At 40.2% G+C, this 12,603-nt stretch overlaps 1 protein-coding gene across 3 annotated transcripts in view; it reads left to right on the top strand.

The window, feature by feature from the left end:
* CDH18 (cadherin 18) overlaps window positions 1-12,603 on the top strand; it is a 625,894-nt gene that overhangs the window by 211,306 nt on the left and 401,985 nt on the right. The window lies entirely within an intron of this gene.

The raw sequence follows: 12,603 nt of genomic DNA on the forward strand, positions 1-12,603 counted from the left end.
TAGAGAATGAGTATGTGTTAATGGGTGAAACCAGTTACAATTGAAGGATATGTAGAGCTAATATATTCCAGTGGTTAAGTTGAAGTATACAATGGAGAGAAAGCACAATGAAAAAGGAACATCTAGCACAGCTAGTCCTTAAACATGCTAATTAAATTAAGAGAGGGGGTAATCACTTCTTTAAACCTTCAGAATTTTATTTATTTTCCACTTTTCGGTGGTGTTTTTTTAATGTAATAAGCATGGTAATAAGCATGAAAAAAAATATAAATAAATAAAAAATGATACATGGTGGAATATCCGCAGGTCTATGTGGTGCGTTTTGTACCTATAAATGTAAAATACACACATTTATTCAACAGCAGATTTTATGGGTGCTGTGAAACTGTGGATTTTATTGTGCTCTGACCAGTGTTTCTGAGTAAAACAAATATATTTGATACCCGACTAGTCTTAAACTAGTGTGTGAATATGTGTTTCAAGCTGCATATAATAGCAGCAGCAATGGGAATCCCCCAAAATTTTTGTGTGTGAATGTTGATAGTCGCAGATAAATTTTGTAAAAAAATAATAATCACAGAAAGCACTGACAAATGCTGACAGCTCCCAACGTGTGTCTGTCAGCATTCACTGGTGTAGTCTGAAAAATGAAGAAATATGTGTCTAGCTTCAGACATCTGCAAAGTTTGCCAGCATTCACATCTGAGTGTCAGCCTTTACCAAATGATGGACTTACTGAAATCTCTTATTTTTAGTCCTGAAGGACAGGTTACCAACTGGATGAGTATTCCTGATAAATTACATTATATACCCCTGTATCTTTTTTAAAAATAAGAAGCTTGGAGATCTTTCTGAACCAATGTAACTTCCTCCCCTCCTCTAAACCCTACCAAGAATCTGTTCCACAGCAGAACATGCCTATCCTTACATGCAGTTCTGAACATGCAAACTGTTCCAGTGTGGGGGAAAAATCTGTGGACTGGGGCACGAAACAGACATGGATATTAGAACAGAAACGAGGAAAATATATAGTAGGAAATAGCCATGTCTCCCTTGGCTCCTTTGGGCTCAGACCTGGGATGGCAGACTTTGAAGGAAGACAGGAAGGAATGGGACAGAGAATCTAGAACAAATGGGAGCTCTTGCCTCCCTCAGAATAGATCTGGCTTGAATCCCAGTTGCCTCCCGTCCTTTGTGGGAGAAAGAGGATTCAGAGGAGAAGGTGTGTCCCACCCAGTGATCAAAACTCCCACTGTTCTAGATGCATTTTGCAACAGGGAATTTCATAAATGCGAGCAGTTTCTGAGCTTTGGACGCAGTACTGAGCCTAAGATTTCAGATTAAAACTGCAGAGTGGAAGGAAAGGGGGACCTTTTTCTGCCTGTCCACTTCCAGCTGCTCTCTGAAGACTGGAGAAGAGACCCTCTTAAGAATATTAGAGGGGTGGGCAGGGGAAGGACTAGACCATGTGAAAAATGAGCATAATATTTTAGCTGCAGTACATTCATTTTCAGCATACTGTTCTTGTTATAAAAAAAAGTACATCTAGACATTCTGTTATTGTGCCCATAACCTAGGTTTAAGGTGCCATTTAGCTCCTAGCTTTCATATCGCAGTTTCTAACACTGGTCCCACCCGGGAAAAGGCATATACATTTTTGCAGTAACAGAGATTCTTGAGAGAAAGGATAAGACACGACTTGGCTTTAAAGCTTGGCGGGTGATTAAAAATCAGGTTTTCCCAGGGGAAGGCAGTGGGACACGTGCAAGTCAGACTAGAGGCCTATTTAGTGTGGCATTGAATATGCTGATAGGCATACTATAGTCTTCCATACTACAGATTAAGCTAAAGCTGAGAGAATCCAATTTAACAAGTGGTTGAACAAATTTAACCTCTTTTTTTCCTCCTCTCAAATAATCTAAAAGCTTCTAATTAATAGATCTCTTTTTAATGTCAACCATATCAAAAATGATGTTAGTTATTTAGTATTGTTATAGTATAGTATTGTTTTAATGTTTCCATATAATTTGTATTTATATTAACCTTGGTTTTTTTTTTTTTTGTAAACCAGCCTATGACCACTTTTGGGGAAGGATAACATAGGCTTCACTAAATAAATAAATGAATAAATAAAATAAACAAATAGCTAGAAAGACAGACAGACAGACACAGAATCTAAGAAAGGAAGAGTGCAAGATATAAAAATGCCCTAATTTTAATTTTTTTTTGCATCAGAAATACTAAATTGGCTTTCCTAGAATGTTGTCAGAAGATTTTCATCTCTTCATTTTGCTGATAAAGAAAGGCTAGAAAATGTCTTTTGCTTCCTGGCTACAGCTTGGGGGGGGGGGGGAGAGAGAGAGAGAGAGAGCAAAAAAACCTCCAAAAAAACCAGAAGGCAATTTGAGACTTTGAACTCAGCGATTTTTCTTCCTATCGTAAATGATCTATATGTTTCATTACTTTATGATCCTTGAATCCTCAGGCAAAGGTTCAGTTGCACAAAACAAGTTTCCTAGATCCTGAAACAAACAGAGAGATGGTCAGAATTCCAAAACAAGTATGAAAAACTCACTTTAACCCTTCTCTGCCTGTGCCATGGCTTAGTCACTGCCAGCCTGCCAGAATATGTCATGTTCAACTGATTCATACTTAACAAAAGCAATTTGTGGTGTATGTGTGTGTGTGTTTTTAAGTGTTTAAACACACATGTCTGCATAACCTCAAACAACTCAGCACCTGGTAGTGTCAGAATGAGTCATTTTTTATTCCAGTGACTGCCCTGTCAAAGAATACTTGAGCAGGTTTTTGGCTTGCCCTTCAACACTCATGTCCTGGTGATTTCCTGAAGCTTTTGTGAAAGACATTGGCTGTCAAAATGACACTATTCAGGCTACTGTGATGGGGAGGAAATAGCTCTCTGGGCTTCTGGTAGAAATCATAATAATAAGCCCTTCCAAGAATGCCATTCTCTCTCTCATTGGAGCTAGGGCTGAAGTAACATGCTGTAGCATATTGCCAATTTTTGGAAATATAAAAGCTAACAGTTCTCTACAACTATGCCTAATCTTTAGGCAAAACACACAATTTCCTTGCAGTAGAGAACAGTTGTATCAAGAAACATGGTGACTTTTATATTCTTAACGCCAGAGATTAATTTATGTTGTGTACTAGGTTAAAAAAAAAGCCAGTAGAAACTGAATTAGTTAGGGTGATTGGTGAGAATGTACCCTCAAAGAACACTTCTCCTTATTTTTTTCACTAGACACTCATGAACCAAGATAATTGATATTTATCTTGAATTTCTGTGTTAAAAAAAAGTATTAAAATCCTACTGGTCTATTATCGATATCAGTCTTCAAGTTATAATGTCATGCTTCTGTGCTCATATCCTGAAAGGTACCTGCTCACCAACAAGATTCCTGGAAATCAGAGTCTGTTGTCACAAATAAGTAATGTGGCACAGAGTTCCTGTGACTGCATTATTTGAGATTGCAAGCAAAAGTTGTATGATCGAAACCTCACCCTCTCCTATGGATGAGTAGCACGGTCAGGAGGAAATTATATTAATGGACAAATGCAATCAATGGCTTTGAAGCTGGCATAGAGGACTTAAAATTCTGCACTTAAAAATGGAAAGCGTACTGCTGGTGGTCAACAAAAGAGGTTTAAAGACTGTCTCAAGGCAAATCTAAAAAAAAATGTAGTATAAACACTGACAACTGGGAAACACTGGCCTGTGAGCACTCCAATTGGAGAACAGCCTTTACCAAAGGTGTCATGGGTTTTGAAGATGCTCAAACTCAGGACAAAAGGGAGAAACGAGCTAAGAGGAAGGCAAATTCACATTGTGATCAACTCCGACCGGGAAACCTATGCCCCCACTGTGGAAGGATCTGTGGATTCAGAATTGGCCTCCATAGTCACTTATGGACTCACTGTTAAAACTGTGTACATGGAAGACAATCTTACTTGGCTACGAGTGATCGCCAAAGAAGAAGCATGGTCAGGAGGAAATTAGATCAGTGGGCAAAAGCAATCAATGGCTTTGAAGCCAGCATGGAAGGGCCATTTTTGCCTTCTTTCCAAATTGGTGGCAATTGTTGGCTTATATTTTTGTTTAGAAGTAACGTATCCAAAGGACCAAGATACAAGTGGGGAACCCATAGCCATCCAAATGTGGCTGGACTCCTGTCACCCCTGACCATTGGCCATGTTGTCTGTGGACTGGAGTCCAACTACATCTGGAAGATTAGGGATACCCATCCCTGCCTTAATGGTAAGACCACTAGAATATATGTATTTTATGTGTTTCCCAGTTGCAAAGGGTGACTTGTGTTTGTTCTACACTTATGCTCAGCTATCAAAATAACTGAGGATTTAAATATAATTGTCTTTCTAAAAAAGAAAAACAAAAGGACAGCAATTTAGTTTGTTCCTCTCCCACACACACATGGAATATGCTCCATCAGGAGCATGGCACACTAATTGCAGTGTAGCTAAAGCGAAAGTCATGTCAATTAAACAGTAAAGTGAGAATGATTCATCTGGGCAAACAATGAATTCCTGATGGCAACTACATTGTTCACTTGCTGTTTAATTATATTAATTACCGAAGACCATTTTGCAGTTGAAATTCCAATTGTCAAAACGAGTGTTGATTTCAGCCGCTGACAACCTGGCAGTTGAGTCTGACAGTTGTGAACAATGTTGATGTATTGCATCTGGAGGAGGGCATTTTCGGATTACAGTGAAGTGTAACACTATGAAAACAGAAGTATTCCAGCAACACATTATATGTCTGAAGCTGAACAGACAAATCATCTTCATTCATAAATATGTCAGAGGAGAAGCACACTTACCTTTTTTTACAGTGTGAATGATCCAGGACGAAGAGCTATGCAAGTTTCAGAATCCTAATGACCCAATCTCTGATATTGGCAGAAATTCACTATTCTGTCAGATTGCCCTATCCTGATCTCAGGTCCCATATGCAAAACTTGGCTCTGCTGCTCAGATTGTTTGGTAAAGCAGACACCAACTGGGAGCCAATATATAGTGTGTGAAGGAATCCTGTGAAAAGTGTATCTCACATTGTTGGGATCAGCTGAATCTGTTCCAGCTCCCCACATGATAGACCACAGAACTGCAAGTGAGAACTTCCAAGTGAAGCTTCTTTAGGCTCTGTGCTGACATCATCCACCAAGACTAGTCATTGGAGCTATCTGAACAGCTAAAAGAATATTAGGAGGGCTTGCTGTCCCCCCTGAGCACTCAAATGTTTTTTGCTGGGGGTGGGAGGACACGGTAATAACAAGCTGAAACCCCAATGTTCCAGGGTTCTAAATCATGCAAGGAGTTTCCGCCAGGACAGGAGGCACCCTGCTTCAGACAATGGTTTTCCAACTCATGAAAGGCAGTGGAGAACAGAAGAATTTGATGTACCCATCCCCACTCCCCACCACCCCACTTCAGAAGTGGATGGTGACAGAAGGGACAGTGTGTTTGTTGCTGTCCTCTTCCATGTGATTTGAGTGATGTGCAGATTGTAACATGTAAAGAGGACTAATGTCTAGAGCTGCCCAAATCATTTTGGCCACTAATGCATTTCTTCACCCTCCTTAGAGAAGCTGCCCTCCTTAGAGAAGCTTAAAGGTAAAGCTAAAGGTACCCTGACCATTAGGTCCAGTCGTGACCGACTCTGAGGTTGCGGTGCTCATCTCGCTTTATTGGCCGAGGGTACTGGGGTACAGCTTCCGGGTCATGTGGCCAGCATGACTAAGCCGCTTCTGGCGAACCAGAGCAGCACACGGAAACGCCATTTGCCTTCCCACTGGAGCGGTACCTATTTATCTACTTGCACTTTGACGTGCTTTTGAACTGCTAGTTTGGCAGGAGCAGGGACCAAGCAATGGAAGCTCACCCCGTCTCGGAGATTCGAACCGCCGACCTTCTGAGTCCTAGGCTATGTGGTTTAACCCACAGCGCCACCCACGTCCCGCTAGAGAAGCTTACCTTCCTTCTACATAGCTTGTTTTTTTAAGTAATTGATAAAAACTGTCATATTCTGCTGGGCCTTTGATAGTGCCTATGTGGAGACCATTTGTAACCATGATCAATTTAATCTAACATATTTCTCTTATGACTTGGATTAATATAGTTTTATATATTGCACATAGGAAAGAGCAAATAAATCCATCTCTGGTGTACTTCATTTCTGCATGTTTTTGCCCATACAGTCATCCAATCCTGTTTCCTTCCTTCCTTCCTTCCTTCCTTCCTTCCTTCCTTCCTTCCTTCCTTCCCACCTTATTTATTTAAACCTGCACACACACAAAATCACTTTTAAACACATTTAAAATACATTTCGTGTGCATTTTCTTCCAACATTTCTGTTTTATTTTGACATATTTATATTGCTTTTTTGAAAGACAAATCTTCACAAAGCAGCTTGCAGAAATCAATGACTAGCAAATATAATTTAAAAATAATAATTACAATGAAGCAATCCAACTATAATTACAAAAACTTTTAATGATATATTTTTTGTAATTTTTAATGATTTTTAAAAATTTATTTTGGGTGTGTGTCAGAACTGTGCTGGAACACGCCGGAAGTACAAAAGTTGATAGCTAACACAGTTCTAATCTGCACATTAGTCCCAAAGGAACAGAGTATGCCAGTTTTTTCTAGCTGGAATTTGCCAAGAGAAATTCCTTAAGCATCCCTGGCCATCATCTTGAGTAATTTGTTATGGAGTCACAATTATAAAAACTCAGCAAACTAAAATAAGCTGGGGTTGAACAATTGTAGTCTACTGAACTGGAACCTGCCCGCCAGTTCTGCTGCCAAGGGGAAGAAGAAAAAAAACATGGTGCCCTTCAGATGTTGTTGAAGTCACATCAGCCCTAGCCAACATGGTCATTGGTCAGGGTTGATGGTAGTTGTAGGCCACCAACATGTGAAGGGCACCTGCTTGCTATCTTTTTATGACTTGTGGGGGGCTTGATAACTTATCTTTGAAGATCAAAGCAGGCATCAGATTCAAGAGGAATGCTTTTGGACCAGTAGGCTCCATTTGACTTGCCAGAATGCAAGTTGCCTAGACCTGAAATAAATGGCATTCAGTAATAATTATGACTGTTCTGTTTGGCAAAGCCTGCACATCTTAACATGCTGTTCTGGCTATTTGGATTATGGACTTGCCATTGAATAAGCCATGCATCATTATGTTAGCTACTGTGCTAGCTGTAATCACACTGCTTTCATATACTCAGGAGTTCATATTTCATTGCTGCAAACGAGGCTGCTCCACCTCTTCCTGGAATGGTTTCAAGGCATAAATCCATGTTTGTAATTGGATTGTGATTATATTTTCTTTGACTCGTGTTTCATTGCTCTCCTACTTTAAATTAACATTTCCTTTTGGCATCAAGAGCTATCCAGTCACATCTTGTCAATATGTTAAACTAGTGTATTTTGCTAAGGGTCCAGTCTAGGTTTTGGAAATTAGGTTTGAATTGACCATGGGACCTCAAAATGGGCTTTAATATACAGCAGAAGCATTGTTATCCTTCCTTTGTGTGTTCTTACAGATGGAGTTGAAGCTTGGCATTTATTACAGGATATTTACTCCTAGCACATATTTCTCATTAGTTTCCCCATTTCAATTCTACAGCCTGCCCTGAATATCCCTGTCATTTTCCTATCTCCTAACTTTATTGTCTACAGTTACTGGTACCATTCCCATTGTCGCTGAGCATCTACTTAGCACCAACAGTGTGATGGGCTCTCATGGACACATCACATGAGAGCCTTGACTTGAGACCCACCACTGACATAGCTCCCTAGCCCCTCTTAACAGCACAGTCCTATACATGTCTTAAAAGTAAATCCCATTGAGTGCAATAGGACTTATGCTCAGATAAATAGCTATAAAATTGCAATCTAAAGCTCTTATTTTAAATGTCTACACAGAGCTTCAGTAATTGGGCAAGGTGTAGATGTAAGCATTGGGCAGCCTACCATATGTGGCTGTTTAGATTATGATTGACTTGGTGAGCCATTCTCTTTGCCATTCCCTCTGTGTGTTTGGTTCCTCATTCAAGACAGCAGGACAGTCCTAGGGTACTATTTCAGGTTGTTGAGGGTAGGGATGGGGGCACAAATTCAATTCAGTTCACATTTAAAGTGAACCCACGTAATTCACATTTTCTGAAACCATATCCGAGCATAGGTTGGATCTAAGGTAAGGGACCCCTGACCATTAGGTCCAGACGTGGCCGACTCTGGGGTTGTGGTGCTCATCTCACTTTATTGGCCGAGTCATGTGGCCAGCCTGACTTCCGGGTCATGTGGCCAGCCTGACTAAGCCTCTTCTGGTGAACCAGAGCAGCGCACGGAAACACCGTTTACCTTACCACTGGAGCGGTACCTATTTATCTACTTGCACTTTGACATGCTTTCGAACTGCTAGGTTGGCAGGAGCAGGGACCGAGCAATGGGAGCTCACCCCGTCACGGGGATTCGAACCGCCGACCTTCTGACCAGCAATTCCTAGGCTCTGATCTACACAGCTATAAAAAACACTATGAAAAAGTTATAAATGCTCACAATGGAAATTATCATTCACTTCAGGTTTCAGCTCTGCAGCACCATATGATGTTACATTGTTATAATGCATTTATAACATCAAAACTCTACTAATGTAGCTAAGTCCTCTAAACAACTATCAGTCATAGTATACTCTTCTCTGTTTTTTTCAGCACAGGGTAAAGTGCACAAGAAAATGCATACATTAGTGAAAGCAGCATACAAAAGTGCATGCACTTGGGAAAAAATTATTTGCAAAGGTGTGTACACTACGGAAAAGGCATACACAATTGTGTATATGAGGAGAAATTCACATGAAATGAATGTGAATTTGTGGGATGCTCTACCCAGGGAGGCTTGCCTGACACCTTCATTATGTATCTTTAGGCGCCAGACAAGAACATTCCTCTTCTTCCAGGCCTTTGGCTAATTAAACAATCTATGGCATTTTAAACTGAGGGGTATGCTTTTTTGTTTGCTCTGTGTTATGTGTTTGTATGTTTTTATATTGTAAACCACATTGTGATCCTCAGAGGAAGAGCAGTACAGTGGTACCTCAGGTTAAGTACTTAATTCGTTCTGGAGGTCCGTACTTAACCTGAAACTGTTCTTAACCTTTAGCTAATGGGGCCTCCTGCTGCTGCCGTGCCGCCGGAACACGATTTCTGTTCTCATCCTGAAGCAAAGTTCTTAACCCAAGGTAATATTCCTGGGTTAGCGGAGTCTGTAACCTGAAGCGTATGTAACCTGAGGTACCACTGTATAGAAATTTAGTAAATACATAAAAATAAAATAAACCACTGTGGTGTAATATTAAGAACCCTGTGAGAATAGAGTTCAGATCCCCAGTCATGAAATTCATTGGATGAGGATATGAGGATAAAATGAGGGTGTTCTCCACCTTGAGATCCTTGGAGGGAAGATGGGGTGTAAATAATTAAACCATTGAATAGTTCAAAAGTAGATATAGTTATCTGCACTGCTGCACATAGCAAAGTTGTTGAGGTTTTGTAGGATTTTACCCCAGGACATTTACTGCCATGGTGGCTGGATTAAATTGACTGGTGGGCTGGATTAGGCCCCCGAAATGGATTTTGGACATGCCTGGCCCAGGTGGTAATAAGTAGATTATTTGGGTAGATTTGTATTCTAACTTTCTTGTGATAGTGGGCACTGTTTTGAGTTAAGCAGTACTAAGGGATGGTTTGTGTTTTATATGATCAAGATACTATTACAATAGAAGACAGCAAGCTTTCTTGTTTCCTCAAAACATCCACCAAGAGGAATGTTGAGCAAGAACTAATAAAAGGGAGGGGAGGAGAAACATATGCTGCCAAACATGATGAAAAGCCCAATTCTGAACTTTTCAATTTGTTAAGATTCAATGGAGGGAGTGCTCTTCCAACTTAATTAGGTGATGCTGTGACTTTTCTCCCTTTGAAAACATAAAAGCCAGCAGCTATTTGGATCTACATCTAAAACTAATTGGAACACATTGTAAGACATATCTCAGACATGAAGAAGAAGGAAAAAACATAGTCAGTGACCTTGGGGTCTCAAATTTCAGTGGCGCCCTGTGTGATGCCAAAATTGGTGCCTTCTGCTCTAATTGGTGCCTTCACTCACACTTGATGCTACATAATTGTGGGGCCCCCTGCAGCACCCTCAAGATTCCATGAGTCACACCTTAAATCTACCTCTGACATAGTCCTTTCATTGGTGTCTCCAAAAAAATTACATATCACTTGGGAAGACAGGTGAACTAATGTCAGTGTACTGGAAGAAGCAAAGATCACCAGTGTTAAAGCAATGATCCTTCAACATCAACTTCGTTGGACTGGTCTTGTTGTGCAGATGCCTGATTATCGTCTTCCAAAGCAACTACTCTATTCCAAACTTAAAAATGGAAAGCGTAATGCTGGTGGTCAGCAAAAGAGGTTTAAAGACTCTCTCAAGGCATATCTTTTTAAAAATGTAGTATAAACACCAACAAGTGGGAAACACTGGCCTGCAAGCACTCCAGTTGGAGAACAGCCTTTACCAAAGGTGCCATGGGTTTTGAAGATGCTCAAACTCAGGATGCAAGGGAGAAACGAGCTAAGAGGAAGGCACGCATGGCAAACCCTCATGGTGATCAACTCCCGCTCGGAAACCTATGTCCCCACTGTGGAAGGATGTGTGGAACCAGAATTGGCCTCCACAGTCATTTATGGACTCACTATTAAAACCGTGTTCATGGAAGACAATCTTACAGCTGATCACCAAAGAAGATGACATTGGTGTGGTTGTTTACATGCACTTGGATCCAGCAGAGCTCTGAAGTTGGTGAGAGGCACTTCAGATCACACAAAAGAGGATCCCCAGTTTCTATTTATTCCACCCACCAGCTGTACTGAACACTGTTACAGAGGGTCACCTAATCTTCTTCCAGAGCAGTTTTTTTGGGGGGTGAAGGGGAGGAAGGAGGTGAGAAAGTCCCATTCCACAGGGTCCAACACATTCCTATGTGGGTAGAAAAGGGAGCAGCCAATATTTGGAGATTGCGCTTTCCCTGTACCGCTCTCTACACCTGGAAACTCTACAGTTTGGACTGGAGATGTTCTGGAACAGTGTGGGAGGTGGCATAGGGTTGAGGGGGGATATAAATGAAAATTGCCTTCTCCCTCTTCTGGCTATGGAAGGATCTGCTTGTCCATAAATGGAAGGATGGAAAAGAGAACTTAGCATTGCTGGTACTCAAGCCATTACATTTGCATTAGATAACTACAGTCCCTTTCCTCAGCAACATCCAATTAGAATGATGTTATAATCAGCTACTAAAAAGATAATTATCTAACTGCACAGAAGTTATTTCCAAAAATAGATGGGTATGGGTTAAATGGAAGACATTTGTAGCCTTTGTTGTGTTGCGTAATTCAAGGCAATGTGTTCCATGCCGCTCCAAATTGTTGAGGTCACTGCTCTTTGTATAGCCATCATTTTGAGATATTTTTCTCTTTCAGTAAGAAAATGTAAAAAAAAAAAAAATAGCACCCCAGAATTTACTTTTGCAAGGTTTTTTAAAAAACAACAACACCAAGAAGAAGATTATGCTTATGAGATGGAAATGTTTGCTTTCAAGTTTTCTCACATGATGTAAAAATTATTTTTAATTTCATTATTCCCTCAAATTAAAAGCGTTTAGCAAATTAGCACTTTAGCTCATTTTCCATCTCTCCTTAATATTCCTCAGTTCTTGGAATCAAAAGCATATTCTGGTCCTCTGCAGATAGACATTATTAAGCCTCTATCTTTGTAAGTTTCTTTTTTTTCAAGGAAAAAAAACTTTTACTCCCATAGCACTATGAAAATATGTAAACAACAAAACAATAACAAAAAAAAAGTTTTTCTCTAAGAGTGAATGTGTTGGTGGAGAAGCAAAAGATAATTGAACTATCATTTAAATATTTATCAAAATGTTATCCCCCCCCCCTCCTAATGATAAATAAACAGAGGAAGATGCTGAGGGAAATGTCCAGGTTTTGTTTTTGTTTTGTTAAGTTTTTCAAAATGCAAACTGAAGATGGGGATTTGTATTTGTTATAGTAATCATTATTTTTCAATATTGCAGCACCCTACTTCAAAAATCATTCAGAATGTATATATACAATAGATTTACTTACTGTTGAAGAACATGGGGGTGTTACCAAGGCAAAGTTTTCCATTTGTTATGTTCTGTGACGGCATCAGGGCGAAAGGAAACATTAGGAAGGGGGTAAAGAAGAGGAAGAAATGTATCCATATTTCACTTTAACTCCCCAGACCTGTTTCTGCCACACCTGTCTCTCTCTGCCACCTCCCATCCTTTTTCCATCCTTGTTACCAGACTGAAATTATGTTGTGGGCCACCTGAAATTAGACCAAGGTCTGCATGAGGTGCTCAGGTCATAAGCTGCATACCCTCCAACATTTCTCTGATGAAAATAGGGACATCCTGTTCCATAATAAGGGATGCGGGTGGCACTGTGGGTT

This window comes from Podarcis raffonei, chromosome 7 (assembly GCF_027172205.1).
Source record: "Podarcis raffonei isolate rPodRaf1 chromosome 7, rPodRaf1.pri, whole genome shotgun sequence".
Taxonomy (NCBI): Eukaryota; Metazoa; Chordata; class Lepidosauria; order Squamata; family Lacertidae; genus Podarcis; species Podarcis raffonei.